Source organism: Pelophylax lessonae, assembly GCF_965119305.1.
Source record: "Pelophylax lessonae genome assembly, chromosome: 9".
NCBI classification, from domain to species: Eukaryota; Metazoa; Chordata; class Amphibia; order Anura; family Ranidae; genus Pelophylax; species Pelophylax lessonae.
In genome coordinates this window covers 269,928,361-269,945,584 of record NC_138776.1, presented here as the reverse complement: position 1 = coordinate 269,945,584, position 17,224 = coordinate 269,928,361, and the positions used below count along the sequence as shown (strand labels likewise).

Sequence of the window (17,224 nt, the reverse complement as noted above, 5' to 3'; positions counted from 1 at the left end):
TCCCCCCTTCCTGCTCCTTCCCAATACTGGGCACTGTCCCCCCTTCCTGCCCCTCTAATACTGGCTCTGTCCCCCCCTTCCTGTCCCTCTTTCCCCCCCCCAATACCAGACACTGTCCCCCTTCCAGCCCCCCCCCCTTCCTGCCTCCCCTAATATCGGGCAGACCCATCTAGGATGCCCACAAGTGCCAACCCATGCCCACCAGGGATTTCAATCAGTGCCAATCAGTAATGCCTGTCAGGGCCATCTATCAGTGCCACCCATCAGTGCATATCAGTGCAGCCTATCAGGGCCCAATATCAGTGCTGCATATTAGTGCCTCATTATCAGTGCCATCTAATCAGTGCAGCCTCATCAGTGCCACCTATCAGTGCTGGATATTAGTACCCCATCATCAGTGCCCATTAGTGCCACCTCATCAGTACCCCCTTTTAGTGCCCATCAGTGCTGCATATTTATGCCTCATTATCAGTGACACCTATCATTGGCCATCAGTGCAGTCTCATCAGTGCCTGTCAGTGACACCTATCAGTGCCCGTCAGTGCTGCCTATCAGTGTTGCATATTAGTGCCTCATCATCAGTGACACCTATCAGTGGCCATCAGTGCAGCCTCATCAGTACCCGTCAGTGCTGCCTATCGGTGCTGCATATTAGTGCCTCATCCTCAGTGACACTTATCAGTGGCCATCAGTGCAGCCTTATCAGTGCCCATCAGTGACGCCTATCAGTGCCCGTCAGTGCTGCCTATCAGTGTTGCATATTAGTGCCTCATCATCAGTGACACCTATCAGTGGCCATTAGTGCAGCCTCATCAGTGCCCGTCAGTGACACCTATCAGTGCCCGTCAGTGCTGCCTATCGGTGCTGCATATTAGTGCCTCATCCTCAGTGACACTTATCAGTGGCCATCAGTGCAGCCTTATCAGTGCCCATTAGTGACACCTATCAGTGCCCGTCAGTGCTGCCTATCAGTGTTGCATATTAGTTCCTCATCATCAGTGACACCTATCAGTGGCCATCAGTGCTGCCTCATCAGTGCCCGTCAGTGCCGCCCATAAGTGCCCATCAGTGCTGCATGTCAGTGCTGCATCATACTGACTCATTATCAGATTTTTTTGCCAATAATATGTAGCAGAATACAAATTGGAAGAAATTGGATTTTTTACATTTTGTTATTGGGAATGTTTTTATAGCAGAAAGTAAAAAATATTGTTATTTTTTCAGAATTGTCGCTCTTTTTTTGTTTATAGCGCAAAAAATAAAAACCGCAGAGGTGATCAAATACCACCAAAATAAATCTCTGTTTGTGGGTAAAAAGAACATCAATTTTATTTGTGTAGAGCGTCGCACGACCGCGCAATTTTCAGTTAGAGTACTGCAGTGCCGAATCACAAAAAAATAGCCCGGTCATGAAGAGGGGAAATCTTCCGGAGGTGAATCGGTTAGAAGAGAAATTCTGGCCCAGCCATTTCCTGCTTTGTGTTCCTCGGATGGTGAAAAGAGGAAATGAAATGAGTTCTGCTTTGTGATTGCGTAAGTTTTGGCGCTCGGTGTGGAACGGAGGGCGGCACAGGTCAGTATAGAGAAGGGAGATCACTAATACAAAACATATCATTCCTTCTATATAGATTTATATATACTGTGATACATGATGGGGGGCAGTGTGACAGGAGGGGGCAGTATGAGGGGGGTACAGTGTGACAGGAGGGGGCAGTATGAGGGGGGTACAGTGTGACAGGAGGAGGCAGTATGATGGGGGTACAGTGTGACAGGAGGAGGCAGTATGATGGGGGTACAGTGTGACAGGAGGGGGCCATGTGATGGGGGTACAGTGTGACAGGAGGAGGCAGTATGATAGGGGTACAGTGTGACAGGAGGAGGCAGTATGATGGGGGGCAGTGAGACAGGAGGAGGCAGTATGATGGGGGGCAGTGTGACAGGAGGGGGCAGTATGATGGGGTACAGTGTGACAGGAGGGGGCCGTGTGATGGGGGTACAGTGTGACAGGAGGGGGCCGTGTGATGGGGGTACAGTGTGACAGGAGGAGGCAGTATGATGGGGGTACAGTGTGACAGGAGGAGGCAGTATGATGGGGGGCAGTGTGACAGGAGGGGGCAGTATGATGGGGGCAGTGTGACAGGAGGAGGCAGTATGATGGGGGTACAGTGGGACAGGAGGGGGCAGTATGATGGGGGTACAGTGTGACAGGAGGAGGCAGTATGATGGGGGTACAGTGTGACGGGGGGGCAGTATGGTGGGGGTACAGTGTGACAGGAGGAGGCAGTATGGTGGGGGTACAGTGTGACAGGAGGAGGCAGTATGGTGGGGGTACAGTGTGACAGGAGGAGGCAGTATGATGGGGGTACAGTGTGACAGGAGGGGGCAGTATGATGGGGGTACAGAATGACAGGAGGAGGCAGTATGATGGGGGTACAGCATGACAGGAGGAGGCAGTATGATGGGGGTACAGTGTGACGGGGGGGGCAGTATGGTGGGGGTACAGTGTGACAGGAGGAGGCAGTATGGTGGGGGTACAGTGTGACAGGAGGAGGCAGTATGATGGGGGTACAGTGTGACAGGTGGGGGCAGTATGATGGGGGGCAGTGGGACAGGAGGGGGCAGTATGATGGGGGTACAGTGTGACAGGAGGAGGCAGTATGATGGGGGTACAGTGTGACGGGGGGCAGTATGATGGGGGTACAGTGTGACAGGAGGAGGCAGTATGGTGGGGGTACAGTGTGACAGGAGGAGGCAGTATGGTGGGGGTACAGTGTGACAGGAGGAGGCAGTATGGTGGGGGTACAGTGTGACAGGAGGAGGCAGTATGATGGGGGGCAGTGTGACAGGAGGAGGCAGTATGATGGGGGGCAGTGTGACAGGAGGGGGCAGTATGATGGGGTACAGTGTGACAGGAGGGGGCCGTGTGATGGGGGTACAGTGTGACAGGAGGGGGCCGTGTGATGGGGGTACAGTGTGACAGGAGGAGGCAGTATGATGGGGGTACAGTGTGACAGGAGGAGGCAGTATGATGGGGGGCAGTGTGACAGGAGGGGGCAGTATGATGGGGGGCAGTGTGACAGGAGGAGGCAGTATGATGGGGGTACAGTGGGACAGGAGGGGGCAGTATGATGGGGGTACAGTGTGACAGGAGGAGGCAGTATGATGGGGGTACAGTGTGACGGGGGATCAGTATGGTGGGGGTACAGTGTGACAGGAGGAGGCAGTATGGTGGGGGTACAGTGTGACAGGAGGAGGCAGTATGGTGGGGGTACAGTGTGACAGGAGGAGGCAGTATGATGGGGGTACAGTGTGACAGGCGGGGCAGTATGATGGGGGGCAGTGTGACAGGAGGGGGCAGTATGATGGGGGTACAGAATGACAGGAGGAGGCAGTATGATGGGGGTACAGCATGACAGGAGGAGGCAGTATGATGGGGGTACAGTGTGACGGGGGGGGCAGTATGGTGGGGGTACAGCATGACAGGAGGAGGCAGTATGATGGGGGTACAGTGTGACGGGGGGGGCAGTATGGTGGGGGTACAGTGTGACAGGAGGAGGCAGTATGTTGGGGGTACAGTGTGACAGGAGGAGGCAGTATGAAGGGGGTACAGTGTGACAGGCGGGGGCAGTATGATGGGGGGCAGTGGGACAGGAGGGGGCAGTATGATGGGGGTACAGTGTGACAGGAGGAGGCAGTATGATGGGGGTACAGTGTGACGGGGGGCAGTATGATGGGGGTACAGTGTGACAGGAGGAGGCAGTATGGTGGGGGTACAGTGTGACAGGAGGAGGCAGTATGGTGGGGGTACAGTGTGACAGGAGGAGGCAGTATGGTGGGGGTACAGTGTGACAGGAGGAGGCAGTATGATGGGGGTACAGTGTGACAGGAGGGGGCAGTATGATGGGGGGCAGTGTGACAGGAGGGGGCAGTATGATGGGGGTACAGTGTGACAGGAGGAGGAAAGTATGATGGGGTACAGTGTGACAGGAGGAGGCAGTATAATGGGGGGCAGTGTGATAGGAGGGGAGCAGTATAATGTGGAGTCAGTGTGACAGGAGGGGGGCAGTATGATGAGGGGGTGCAGTGTGACAGGAGGGGAGCAGTATGAAGGGGTGCAGTGTGATAGGAAGTGAACAGTATTATGGGGGGCAGTGTGACAGGAGGGGGCAGTATGATGGGGGGCAGTGTGATGGGGAGGCAGTGGGACAGGAGGGTGGCAGTATGATGGGGTAGAGTGACAGGAGGGGGGCAATGTGATGGGGAGGCAGTGTGAAAGGAGGGGAGCAGTATGATGTGGGTACAGTGTGATATGAGGGGGGGCAGTATGATGGGAATGCAGTATGACAGGAGGGGTGCAGTATGATGGGGTGCAGTGTGACAGGAGGGGGCAATATGATGGGGGCAGTGTGACAGGAGGGGGGCAGTATGATAGGGGTACAGTGTGAAAGGAGGGGGCAGTATGATGGGGAGGCAGTGTGACAGGAGGGGGCAGTATGATGGGGGTACAGTGTGACAGGCGGGGGACCAGTATGATGGGGGTACAGTGTGAAGAGAGGGGGGCAGTATTATGGGGGTGCAGTGTGGCAGGAGGTGGCAGTGTGGTAGGAGGGGGCAGTATGATTGGGGGCAGTGTGACAGGAAGGGAACAGCATGATTGGGGGGCAGTGTGATAGGAGGGGGGCAGTATGATGGGGGGCAGTGTGACAGGAGGGGAGCAGTATGAGAGGGCAGTGTGATAGGAGGGGGGCAGTATGATCACGGGGTAGTGTGACAGGAGGGGCAGTATGATGGAGGGGCAGTGTGACAGGAGGGGGGCAGTATGATGGGGGCAGTGTGACAAGAGGGGAGCGGTATGATGGGGGCCAGTTTAACAGGAGGGGGCAGTATAATGGGGGTCAGTGTGACAGGAGGGGGGCAGTATGATGGGGGTCAGTGTGACAGGAGAGGGGCAGTATGATGCGGGGGCAGTGTGACAGGAGGGGGCAGTATGATGGGGGGTCAGTGTGACAGGAGGAGGCAGTATGATGGGGGCAGTGTGACAGGAAGGGAGCAGTATGATGAAGGGTCAGTGTGACAGGAAGGGGGCAGTATGATGGAGGGCAGGGTGACAGGAGAGGGGCAGTATGATGGGTGGCAGTGTGACAGGAGGGGGGCAGTATGATGGGGGCAGTGTGACAGGAGGGGGGCAGCATGATAGGGGGTCAGTGTGAAGGACACCTAGTCCCACGCTATACTTGCTCAGGTGCTTATTTATTTCATAAATAAAGGAGGGCCCAACAAGCCCTTCAATGTGCAGTTCCTCCTCGCCGACCTTGGCACACCATCAGGCCGCGCATGCGCATTGTGGATAATCATTCCTGGGTATTAGGAGGACACCAAGCTGGCGGCCGCTGCTGTCATAGGAACCGTGATGTCATGTCGCTCTGCTCTCAGAAAGGACACTGAATGGAAAGCAGTGAAGGGAATGGCAGAGAGGGGTGGAGGGCACTGAATGGAGGTCAGTGGAGGGATTGGCAGAGAGGGGTGGAGGGCACTGAATGGAGGCCAGTGGAGGGATTGGCAGAGAGGGGTGGGGGAAAATGAATGGAGGCCGGTGGAGGGATTGGCAGAGAGCTGTGGAGGAGACTGAATGGAGGCCAGTGGAGGGATTGGCAGAGAGGGGTGGAGGACACTGAATGGAAAGCAGTGGAGGGAATGGCAGAGAGGGGTGGAGGACACTGAATGGAAACCAGTGAGAGTTGGCAGAGAGGGGTGAGGGACACTGAATGGAGACCATTGGAGGGATTGGCAGAGAGGGGTGGAGGACACTGAATGGAGGCCAGTAGAGGGATTGGCAGAAAGGGGTGGAGGACACTGAATGGAGGCCAATGGAGGGATTGGCAGAGAGGGGTAGAGAACACTGAATGGAAGCCAGTGGAGGGATTGGCAGAGAGGGGTGGAGGACACTGAATGGAGACCATTGGAGGGATTGGCAGAGAGGGGTGGAGGACACTGAATGGAAACCAGTGGAGGGATTGGTAGAGAGGGGTAGCAGATGCTGAGTGGTTGGTAAGGTGGATGAGCCTGGCAGCAGCATTCATGATGGACTGAGGGGCGGATAGCCCATGTAAAGATAATCTAATGTAGAAGGAGTTGCAGGAATTGAGGCGAGAGATGACCAGGGAGTGAACTAGGAGCTTTATGGTGTCATTGCTTAATAAAGGGGGTATCTAGGTGATGTTGCGGAGGTTGAGGAGGCAAGCTTTGGACAGTGATTGGATGTGGGGCCGAATATCATCAGCGTAGAAATGGTATTGGAAGGCATGGAGGCTATAAGCTAACCCAGGGAGGAGGTGTAGATTGAGAATAGGAGTGGTCCAAGAACAGAACCTTGAGGGACCCCGATGGAAAAAGGAAGAGGAGAGGAGGAAGTAAAGTTGTGATGCTGAAGGTGTGGTGAGATAGGTAGGATGAGAACTAGCGAAGAGTACAGTCACAGAGACCAAAGGATTGGAGTTTTTTGAGTTGGAAGGGGTGGTCTACTGTGTCAAAGGCAGCAGAAAGGTCCAGAAGTACAGAATAGTTTCCATAGGATTCAGCTGTTAGCAGATGATTTGTGAGTTTAAGGAGAGCGGTTTCTGTGGAGTGTTGAGGATGAAATCCAGATTGAAGGGGATCAAGAAGATTATTTTCAGTGAGATGGTCGCTCAGTTGGTTGTAGACTAAACATTCAGGAAGTTTGGAGGAAAAGGGGAGCAAGGAGATTGGGTGTAGGTTGTTAAGATTGGTGGAGTCCAATTAAGGGTTATTAAGTATGGGGGTGATTAGTTCATGTTTTAGAGAGTTGGGGGAGATGCCAGAGGAGAAGGAGAGATTGAAGATGTGAGTTAGAGAGTGTAGGATAGTGTCAGAGGGTGACCGCAGTATTTGCGAGGGTCCAGGGAGCAGGTGGTTAGGTGGGTGATGAAAGAAGTTTAGCAACCTCATCCACATTAGCAGGGTTGATTAAGGGAAGTGTTGGTTGTACCTGTGGACATGGAGTGATAAGTGTGTGTGTGTGTGTGGGGGGGGGGGGGATATCTGTACAGCGGAGATCTCATCACAAATTGTATCAATCTTATTTTTGGAGTGATTGGCGATCTCCTGGGCAGTGGATCAGTTAGTGGATGTAGGCAGTGGAGGACGAAGTAGTGTTGAAGGTAGAGAAGATAAGTTGTTAAAGAGAGTGATAGAATAGGTCTGCTTGGCAGTGAGGAGACAGGAATTGTACTTTTGGAGGGGAGATTTTTATTGGTTGAAGCCTTTATAAGACTTCTCCTTATACCGCAGGCGCTCAAGAGCGTGGCTATGTTTTTTGCGACTTCTGGTGTCATCTGTTTGCCAAGGTTGTAGGGGTCGGGGCCTAAATCTGTGTGTACTGAGGGGGGCGAGCTCATCCAGAGTGTGTAACGCTCCGGCGTTTGTTTAGTGAACTGGATTTGCAGCTGCAGAATTTCCACTCAGTAGTCGTGTAGAGATGTGTTGAATCACCATATCCAACTCTCCAGACTCATCATTGTGGCCCAGCCTGCCTCAGCATGCAAATATACAGACACTCAGATAAGATGTTCCTGGAGTGATAGGTTGTATACGATAGTATAGAGGTGATGTGCTGAAGGGACAGGCGTGAGTAGTGATAGCAATGATAGGCACTCAATAGTAATGTTCAGGAGTGTTAGCAGATGGTGATAGATAGTATGCAGATAGGTTAGCAATCATGTACAAGTAACAGGTGGTAGGGGACAGCAGATGAAGTGTACAGGAATTGCTAATTTAGTGCAAGGATATAGATGGTAGTAGACTCAAGAGCTAGCAATCTATGTAACAGTGCAGATGATAGAAATAGTAATGCATAGATAGCAACAGTCTTTAGTATGCAAGAGTAGATAGTGTAAGTTGATAGGAAGGAATCCCCTTTGGGGTACTTATCACTAGTTGGTTTAGAGAGATGAGGGGTCCGGTAATGAGATAAGGATCAGGTAGCGAGATACAGGATCAGTAGCGAGATACAGGATCAAGTAGCAAGACTCCGGTCTATCCAGATACTGGGGAAATAGCTGGAGGCTTCGGCAGCGTCAGACAAGGCTGTATAACAAGCGGTTTGCATGAACACCTTGTGAGTGAAAGCCGTCGATTGAAATAGCCGCTCAGAGCGGCGCCTAGTGATGACGTCATGCGGCTTAAAGAGATAGGCAGGTATATGCGTTCCACCTAGCTGAAAAGGTGGGACGCAATGCGGAAGAAATGGGCTGGAAGGGTACCGAAGGTACCAGAATCTTACAGAGTGGAGGACAGAGATCTATTGTAGACAGAAGTGGTTAGATTGTGGCAGGAAATGGGTGAGATTTTGTCATAGAGGTGGTCAGTAGCAGGGAAGAGAAGGGTTCAGGTGGGTTAGAGGGTGAAGGTTTCTATGGGTAACCATTAGGTGGTTGGAGGGAGAGAAGGTGAAAGTCTGGGAGATTATAAAACTAATAAGTTGGTGATCAGAGAGAGAAAAAAGATTGTTGGAGAGGTTGCACAGAGTGCATAGGTAGGAGAATACATAGTCAAGGGTGTTGTCATCAGAGTGAGTAGATGCATGAATCTATTGCTTCAGGTCAAAAGAGGAGGTTAGACTGAGAAGTAGCAGGAGTGTTAGTATTACCAGTGATGTTGAAGTCACCGAGAATGATTTTGGGAATTTCAGAAGAGAGAAAGTAGGGTAGCCAGTCATCAAGAAAGTTTGATATGAGTCCAGGAGGCAGATAGATCACAGCACTTCTAAAATGAGGAGAGTGAAAGAGAGGCAGGTGGGTGAAGTACCTGAAAGATGCTATGTGGGGCTAGAAGGATTCCCACTCCATTTCCCTTCCATCCACAGGGTCTGAGGAAGCGAGTCCAGAGAAGTCCATCATGGGAGAGGGAAGGAGGAGATGCAGTGTTGGATTCATGAAGCCAGGTTTCAGTAACAGCAAGTAGTTAGTGATAATTTAATAGGTCATGGACTGAAGCAAGTTTGTTACAGACAGAGCAGGCGTTCCAAAGAGTGCAATAGAAGAGGAGGCTGGTTTTGGGAAGAAGAGGGTTAGAAACTAAATTGTGTGGATTGCTGCTGTTGCCAGTGGGCATGGGGTGATGGGAGGTTTGGGTACAGTTCAGCGATGGAGGCCCAGGGTTTGGGGTTTAATCTCCAGAGGTTGGGAGAAACAGAAGGGCGAGGGAGGTAATATGGGATTGCAACTTATATGAAGGGACATGCCTCAGGGTTCTGGAGTTTTTATTAGCATGTGGGTTTAGAATTAGCAGGAGTTGGTGAGTGCAGTAATAGGGAGAGGACAGAAGTGAGGGTGATATATACAGGCTGTGGGGTGGAGAAGAGGGGTGAGGGAAAGAGAGATGGATGCTGGAATGAGGAGCAAGAGCACAACTGTCAGAAACCATAAACAAGGCAGAGACAGAAAATTCAGTTAAAATCACACCTTTAATGTAATAGCAAAAATAACACAGAACAGGAACGTAGTCAAAAACAGAAGCCAGGGTTTGGAAGCCAGAGTGGGTAATCAGACAAGCTGGGATCAGAAATCAGCATTGTCAGAAGCCAAAGAATCAGGATCAGAAATCAGAAGACGTCAGTCAGGGCAAGTCATAACAGGAACACAGCGGACACACGCTGGAGATGTTGACCAGGCGAAGGCACTAAGGAAATGAGTAAGGCAGTTTAAATAGCAAAAAGGGGCTGGCTGTAGGCTGAACTAATGAGGCAGGTAATGGTAACCAGGTGAGTCACTGTGGAAACAATGAGTTGATGGTAATTACCCGACAGCTGAGCAGCCTCTGTGCACTGAGTAGAGAGCTGCTATTAATAGCAGAAGCCCAGCCCTGACAACAACACACTCCTGACAAACTGATTATACTACTTTTATTAGTGGGGGGGGGGGGTTATTTAGGGAGGATTGGAACATGTATGTCTTCATTTTTTAGGATTCAAATAAGAAAAAAGAGGGGAAAATGTCATTTGTAGTAAATATCCAGATTTTTTTTTTTTCATAATGATCCCAGTCTCAGATATTCATCCTTAAATGTAATCAATAAAGTCTCCGGAGTACACGGAGATCACAGGAATATGATGTGTCCTGGCAAAGCCCAAAGACAAAGTTCATCTTTCAGTTTAGGAGAGGTGGGACGCACCCAAGAGAATTCTTGTGTACAGAAACCTCACAGAAACCTCACACAGCTCCTCCTCCCAATGTCCCTCCAATCAGAGTCAGAGAATACTTTGACATCACACTGACCTCACAGCTCCTCCTCCCCCTAATGTCCCTCCAATCAGAGTAAAAAAATTCAATGACATCACACTGGTCTCACAGCTTCTCCGACCTTTATCCCTCCAATCAGAGTCAGAGAATCCTATGACATCACACTGACCTCACAGCTCCTCCTTCCAAAGTCCCTCTATCCAACTCTTTTTTTCTGATGCTCTTAGGATGTGGGCTGAACCCCAGGCCTCCTTACTTGCAAAGTAGGGCTGCTGGACCTGCATTGTATGTAATATCAGAAACCTCAGCATGAAGTGGGGTTTAAATAAAAAGAGACCTGACCAGAGAGGTGAGGAGGATTCTGGGAATGTCATTTGATTTTACTATTTGTGTTCAATCCTAGAGTTTTCCTCCTGTGAAGTCTGGAGATCATATGACCATCACATTGCCTCCACCTCCCTCCCTGATAGAATAGAGAAATAAAAAGAAGATTCTAGAAGTCACCAGAGAGATCATCGAACTGCTGACAGGAGAGGTGAGCGGTGCTGGGAAGGACGTCATCATGGAGAATCAGCCGCCCCTCACATCACCGGGTAAGAGGAGACTTTATTGTAAAGGAGAGAGCAGTACGGAGGATCCACCTAGATCCCCCATCATCTGATAAACACATAGAAACAATGTATTCAGTCAGTGTGTGTGTTTCCTACAGATGGATCCAGTAATGGGAACCCACCAGAGAGATGTCCCCGTCCTCTGTATTCCCGGGATTCCACACAGGAAGGTCACACCATCCCCCACCATCATCAGGTAGATGAGGAACAATCACTGATAGTATCATTAGGATCTGTACATTATCTGCATTGTTACCATTGATGTCATTTTTATTACATATTCAGAGTGGAAACCTGAGAGATTCTAAAGTTGAGGTTAAAGAAGAGATAAAAGAGGAGGATGATGAGGATGGGGTGATGGAGGAGTCAGAGTTTCTAAAAGAACACAAAGATCTGTACCAGTTGTGATATGGGGGACAATCAGCTCAGCAGTAGATGCATTTCTTCAGTGATTCACTGCAGTCAGGTATACATTTTTAAGGGCATGGCAGCCCACTTTTATTAAAAGGCAAACGTAAACAATAAGGAAAGTCCATAACAGTTTCCCACGCAGGGGTTCTTCGCCAGTAAGTACAAAACAAAATACTAGCCCACCTGGCTCTCTCGCTCTCGTGCAGTCTTCCTCAGCACTTTATGCTGGTCCCCAGACCATGAACTCCTCAAAGCTAACCGCTTCACTGTGGCCTTGGTCCTCAGGCCGTCTCCTGTCTCACTCACGCACACACCTGTGCTCCGGCTGCCACCTGCAGCCACTGACTCCCGGAGAGTATCGGAGTCCTCCTGACTCCCCACGAACAGACCTCCTGTCTGCTGGCTGGAACAGTCTCCAACTGGGAGCCCTGATGTCTTCCTAAATCTTGATTATAAGGGCTGTGTGCACCTGAGCACACACCCTGCTTGTAATCAGCAAAACCTGGACACAGAGTTGGAGATTCCTTCCCTCCCAAGACACTTTGAAATCTCCAAACTACAGAGCCCCTTTCAGGTAAACCAAAACCTGGAGAAAGCTGCAACAGCAGTTTTCTCCACTGCATAACTACGCTCTGTAGTCCTGCACAGAGCAAATATGCACACTCTGTGTCCTTTACATGACCCTTTTCACCATGACAGAGTCTCCACCTGTCACATATCCCCCCCCCTTGTTTCGACCCAGTAGGGGGCGGAACACACCAGCCCGAATTCCTGATCGGGACACCTCTGTGCCAGCTACCAGCTGCGTGGGCCCAATCTTTTTTCCGGGTGCGTTTCCAGGCACGCCCTATCCTGAATCGCAATGGGGTCCTACACTTCTGGATACCCAGTTTTCCTTTATCTATTTCTACCCGAACTAGAGACAGGATTTCTGCTGTTTGCTGGTCCACGCTCAGCCCTTCCATCACATGAGGTCTAGTGGGTGAGACAGTATCCGCGTCATTTACTAACACCTGCTCAGCCACACCTCGGATCGCACTAGCAGAAGCATTCTCTGTCACCACATCAGGCGGAGAGACCTCCAACGTCTCCATCAGCTCTCCAGAGAGTCTTCCATACCGACCAGTATCTGGAAGCACCCTCACAGGGAACTGTGAGATCACTTGCCACACTATTAAAAAGCACCGTACCAACTTGTTCAACTTCTGATTTAGGTTACCCAGCACAGCTTGTACTACCTGGCTCCACCCATGGGTACTCCGCGATACCAACATACCCGACTGGAAGGGAGGCACCCAGGTATACAAGGAATGTGCTTTTATTAGTTCAAGCAGTTCCAGCAACACACTTGTCACTTTAATGCATTCTGCATCGATATGCAAAACATTTTTAGGGAATTTTCCCTCACCATAGACGTGGAGGGGCTCATCCACTGCAGCCTGAGAGGGTGAGACATTTAAAGGGGCCTCCACCTCACCGGAGGTAGCCATCATTACCACCTGGTGCTCCCCTGGAACACTGTCAGATGTATGTCTCACACTCATCCCCTCCAACTCAACAACAATGAGCCTCTGCACGTCAACACCAGTCACATGGTCACCCTGACACTTGACCTTAAGAGGTTGGGCGGTGGATACGACATCTGGCAAGCATGCGCCCTTAATCGGTCCTTCTGACTGGAAGGGAACAACTATCGCAGGCACCAACGCTCCATCAGCCACCGGCTGCTCTGCGATCCCTCCTTCTGGCATAGCAGTTGTAGTTTCCACACCCTTTTCACCTGCCTGAGCCTTGTCTAACATGGCTATCAATTTTTTTCCCCAGCTATCCCAATCCATTGTGCTTCCATCATAGGTGCTCTGCAGCACTGCATCACCTGCTCTAGGAGGCACATGGGATTCTGCTTGCACTAACACATTCCCACTAGAAGGTCCAGTTACACTCTGCCCTACCAGGGTAGTATTAGTACTGTCATGGACAATCTCTGACTCCAACACACGGAGACCCCCAGAGACTTCCATGGACAACCCAGAGGCTCTCACTCTAGTTGCTAAGGGAGGCATCCCCCTTTTCTCACTGCTAGTGAACACATCACCAACATAAGTATGTTTATCTACAGTAATACCGTTATCAGCATTTATACACACAGTGTTAAGAGCTTTAGCAGGCTCTCTTTTTTCATGAGCAACTGCAACCTGTTTGCTACTCAGCACACCACCCTTCCTCTCCCAAGAGGTACTTAAGCCCACTAGGGCGGCTCCACAGTTGTCCTGGGAAACCACATACCTCACACCTGCGGGCTCATGGGAGGTTTCCCGGGGCATCTCTGCAGCACCTGTCACTAGGGAACCTGGCACACAGATGGTTTTGGTCATCCCTAGGCTAACATTTCTCCCAGCACTCTGCTGGATTACACCAGGCACATACAGAGTCCTCAAGTCTTTTTGAGTCTTTAACCTTGCTGCAGGTTGAGCTTCAACCTGTGTCTCCCCACTGCTCTGGGTATGACACTGCAGCAAGTCCATTTTCACACCTTGTGCGAATCTCCCCGCTGGACGGACTCCCACTTCACTGGGATCAGTCCCACAAACTGCAACAGTCTTACCATATCCTGTAGCAGGTAACTTTGGCTTCATTTGAGTGCGTGGTCGCTCAGCTGCATCCTCACAAGCTACTGCCTCTTTGTGGCCATAATGCAGCACTGCAGCCCTTTCAGACTCTCCAGCGGTGTTCCAGAACCTAGGGCAAGTAAACATCCCATGGCCTACTTGACCACACTCCAAGCATGGTACTGGATGCTGAATTTTAACTCCTTGGCATCTCCTTGATGACTGATGCTCCCTCATTTTTGCAGGATACCACTGGTCACGATCATCAGCAGACGGACTCCTTGGATCCCAGACATCCCTGCTGGGCTGGACGTTGCTGCCACAGACGACCATACTCCTCCTTTCCACATGCTGTTGTCTGCCAGGATTACTGTTGCCAGGGACAACCACTTTCCTGGTGCATATCACAGGTTTTCCTCTGCTGAACCCAGTCTCAAGCTGTGACACATTCACTTTTCCCACCACAGCTATTGGTTTAACTGCAGCAGCGTTGCCAGGGGCAACAACACCCCTCTCCCAGGTATGGATACCCAGCAGCTCTCTCTTACTGAAGGTTGGCTTGCTTTCTCCTCTGGCTTGGTCCAGTGCTGCCAGGTGCTGCTTGCACCAGTCCACCGCAGACTCAAACATTGGCGGACTCTCCATACTTGTAGTCATGCAACAGTTCACAGCAGGAAAGAGGAGAAAAAAAATTTTTTTTTACTTTCCTTTCACAGGTACACCACCTGCAACACGCAATGCCTTTTGCCTGGCTGCACTTCTGCACACAGCCAACCGTTCCTGACCTGAAATCACTGTGGAGCGCAGACCTGGATTCCACCATCAGCTTGCCCGCATCCTCCACCAATTGTGATATGGGGGACAATCAGCTCAGCAGTAGATGCATTTCTTCAGTGATTCACTGCAGTCAGGTATACATTTTTAAGGGCATGGCAGCCCACTTTTATTAAAAGGCAAACGTAAACAATAAGGAAAGTCCATAACAGTTTCCCACGCAGGGGTTCTTCGCCAGTAAGTACAAAACAAAATACTAGCCCACCTGGCTCTCTCGCTCTCGTGCAGTCTTCCTCAGCACTTTATGCTGGTCCCCAGACCATGAACTCCTCAAAGCTAACCGCTTCACTGTGGCCTTGGTCCTCAGGCCGTCTCCTGTCTCACTCACGCACACACCTGTGCTCCGGCTGCCACCTGCAGCCACTGACTCCCGGAGAGTATCGGAGTCCTCCTGACTCCCCACGAACAGACCTCCTGTCTGCTGGCTGGAACAGTCTCCAACTGGGAGCCCTGATGTCTTCCTAAATCTTGATTATAAGGGCTGTGTGCACCTGAGCACACACCCTGCTTGTAATCAGCAAAACCTGGACACAGAGTTGGAGATTCCTTCCCTCCCAAGACACTTTGAAATCTCCAAACTACAGAGCCCCTTTCAGGTAAACCAAAACCTGGAGAAAGCTGCAACAGCAGTTTTCTCCACTGCATAACTACGCTCTGTAGTCCTGCACAGAGCAAATATGCACACTCTGTGTCCTTTACATGACCCTTTTCACCATGACAGAGTCTCCACCTGTCACACAGTACACCATGGAGGAGTCACCCAGCTACAGAAACCCACCAGAGAGATGTCCCTGTCCTCTGTATTCCCGGGATTCCACACAGGAAGGTCACACCATCCCTCAATGTTACAAGGTTGGTGGATTGGAGCATCTAGAACATGGACTGGTGGAGATAGTTTGGATTTCTTATATTAAATCTTATATCTTCCAGATGATATTCTCTCTCTCATTTTCTTGGTTTAGAGTGGAGATCCAATCGATATAGAATTTGAGGTAAAAGCAGAAGAAGAAGAGACGTATGTGAGGGATGATCAGCAGTCTATGGAGGAGGATGGAATAACGGGGACATTTATAGAGGAGGACACTCCTACAGAGATCATCACAGGTGGGTCATTAACACTAAATACATTCCTCCACCCATACTGCTCACTGATTGGTCCAGAGTAGGGCGGGGACTGGGTGATATCAGCCTGTAATACCGTGGTCACTTTCCTGAGCTGTGTTCCCTGTCCTGTATTCCTGTATTTCTCTCAGATAATCTTCCTTCTCTGTGCGGCAGGCACAATTTATGTCTCTAGACTGGATTTATGGAGATTCTGGGGTTCAGCTGGCAGTAAAATGTTGATTTTTACAATAGACGTTGCTTGACCTAGACACCTGGGTTATGAACCTTGGATCTTCTGCCCCATCCCCGGGTCTAGTAAGATATTTGACAGAACAATTCTCACGGGGTTACTTGCTCTGTTATTTGCTGGCTGTGCCGGGTGGAGGGATATGTCTGTATAGTCTCACACCCAAGTCACTGAGGGCAGTCTCAGGAGATGGGAGGCAGCGGTGTGGAACCTCTGACACTGATTACTGAACACAAATATTCTGAGTCCTGAGTGACCCCTGCACTATATACAGACTTTTACATGTTGATAGTAATGTGATAACATCCTCCAACTTTGGAACCTTAAACAGAAAGTGATAATGGGGGAGGAGTCAGTAACTCAATGATGGTGGTCTTCAGGATCAGTCCAGTCTTCATCAAGGTTGTTCTCCCCCCATCCTCACGCTCAGCCCCGCTGTTATCTATGACTAAATCATGGACTAAATAAGGAAGTGCGGGACTTCTTGTGTTGGGAAGATGGCAATGAGTGATAGAGGGGGAGGGGACACTCGTCCTATAATCCCCTCATCACTGTCACTCCTATAAAAGACAGTTCTCGTTGTTTCCTCACTCTCTGACTAAGGTCCATGAATAAAGAAATGAACTGGTAGGAGATCAGAGGACCCATTAACTAGTTACCTTGAGGGGGGAATTGTAAGATTCTCAGAGACAAAGCTGCCTGATGTGGGCGGAGTCCTGGTTTAGGGGAACCAATCTGCTGATGTCTAGTAATAATCTTTGTATTTCTATTTTAGTAGATGGACGGGAGATGAGGAAAACCTCAGAGGATTGTCTCACTTTGTCTCCAGACTGTAAAGTAGAAGATGAGGACATCACACAGTATAGTCCAGGAGAAAACCCGGCTACCTCAAATGTCCATCCGGCACCACACAGTGTAGATGGACCATCGTATTCCTCTTATCCTGAGGAACCTCAGACTGTGAGGGACAGTGCCGGACCATCGTATTCCTCTTATCCTGAGGAACCTCAGACTGTGAGGGACGGTGCTGGACCATCGTATTCCTCTTCTCCTGAGGAACCTCAGACTGTGAGGAACGGTGCTGTTCTTACAACAGATAAGAGGTTCTCCTATACTGAGTGCGGGAAGAGTTTTTGTTTAAAATCCAATCTT

General features: G+C 50.4%; 1 protein-coding gene across 1 annotated transcript in view; it reads right to left on the bottom strand.

Annotated features, from left to right (window-relative positions):
- Window positions 1-17,224, bottom strand: part of LOC309564462 (uncharacterized protein) — a gene marked incomplete at its 5' end in the record, with an annotated part of 114,840 nt that overhangs the window by 65,477 nt on the left and 32,139 nt on the right. The gene's annotated exons all lie outside the window — the stretch shown is intronic.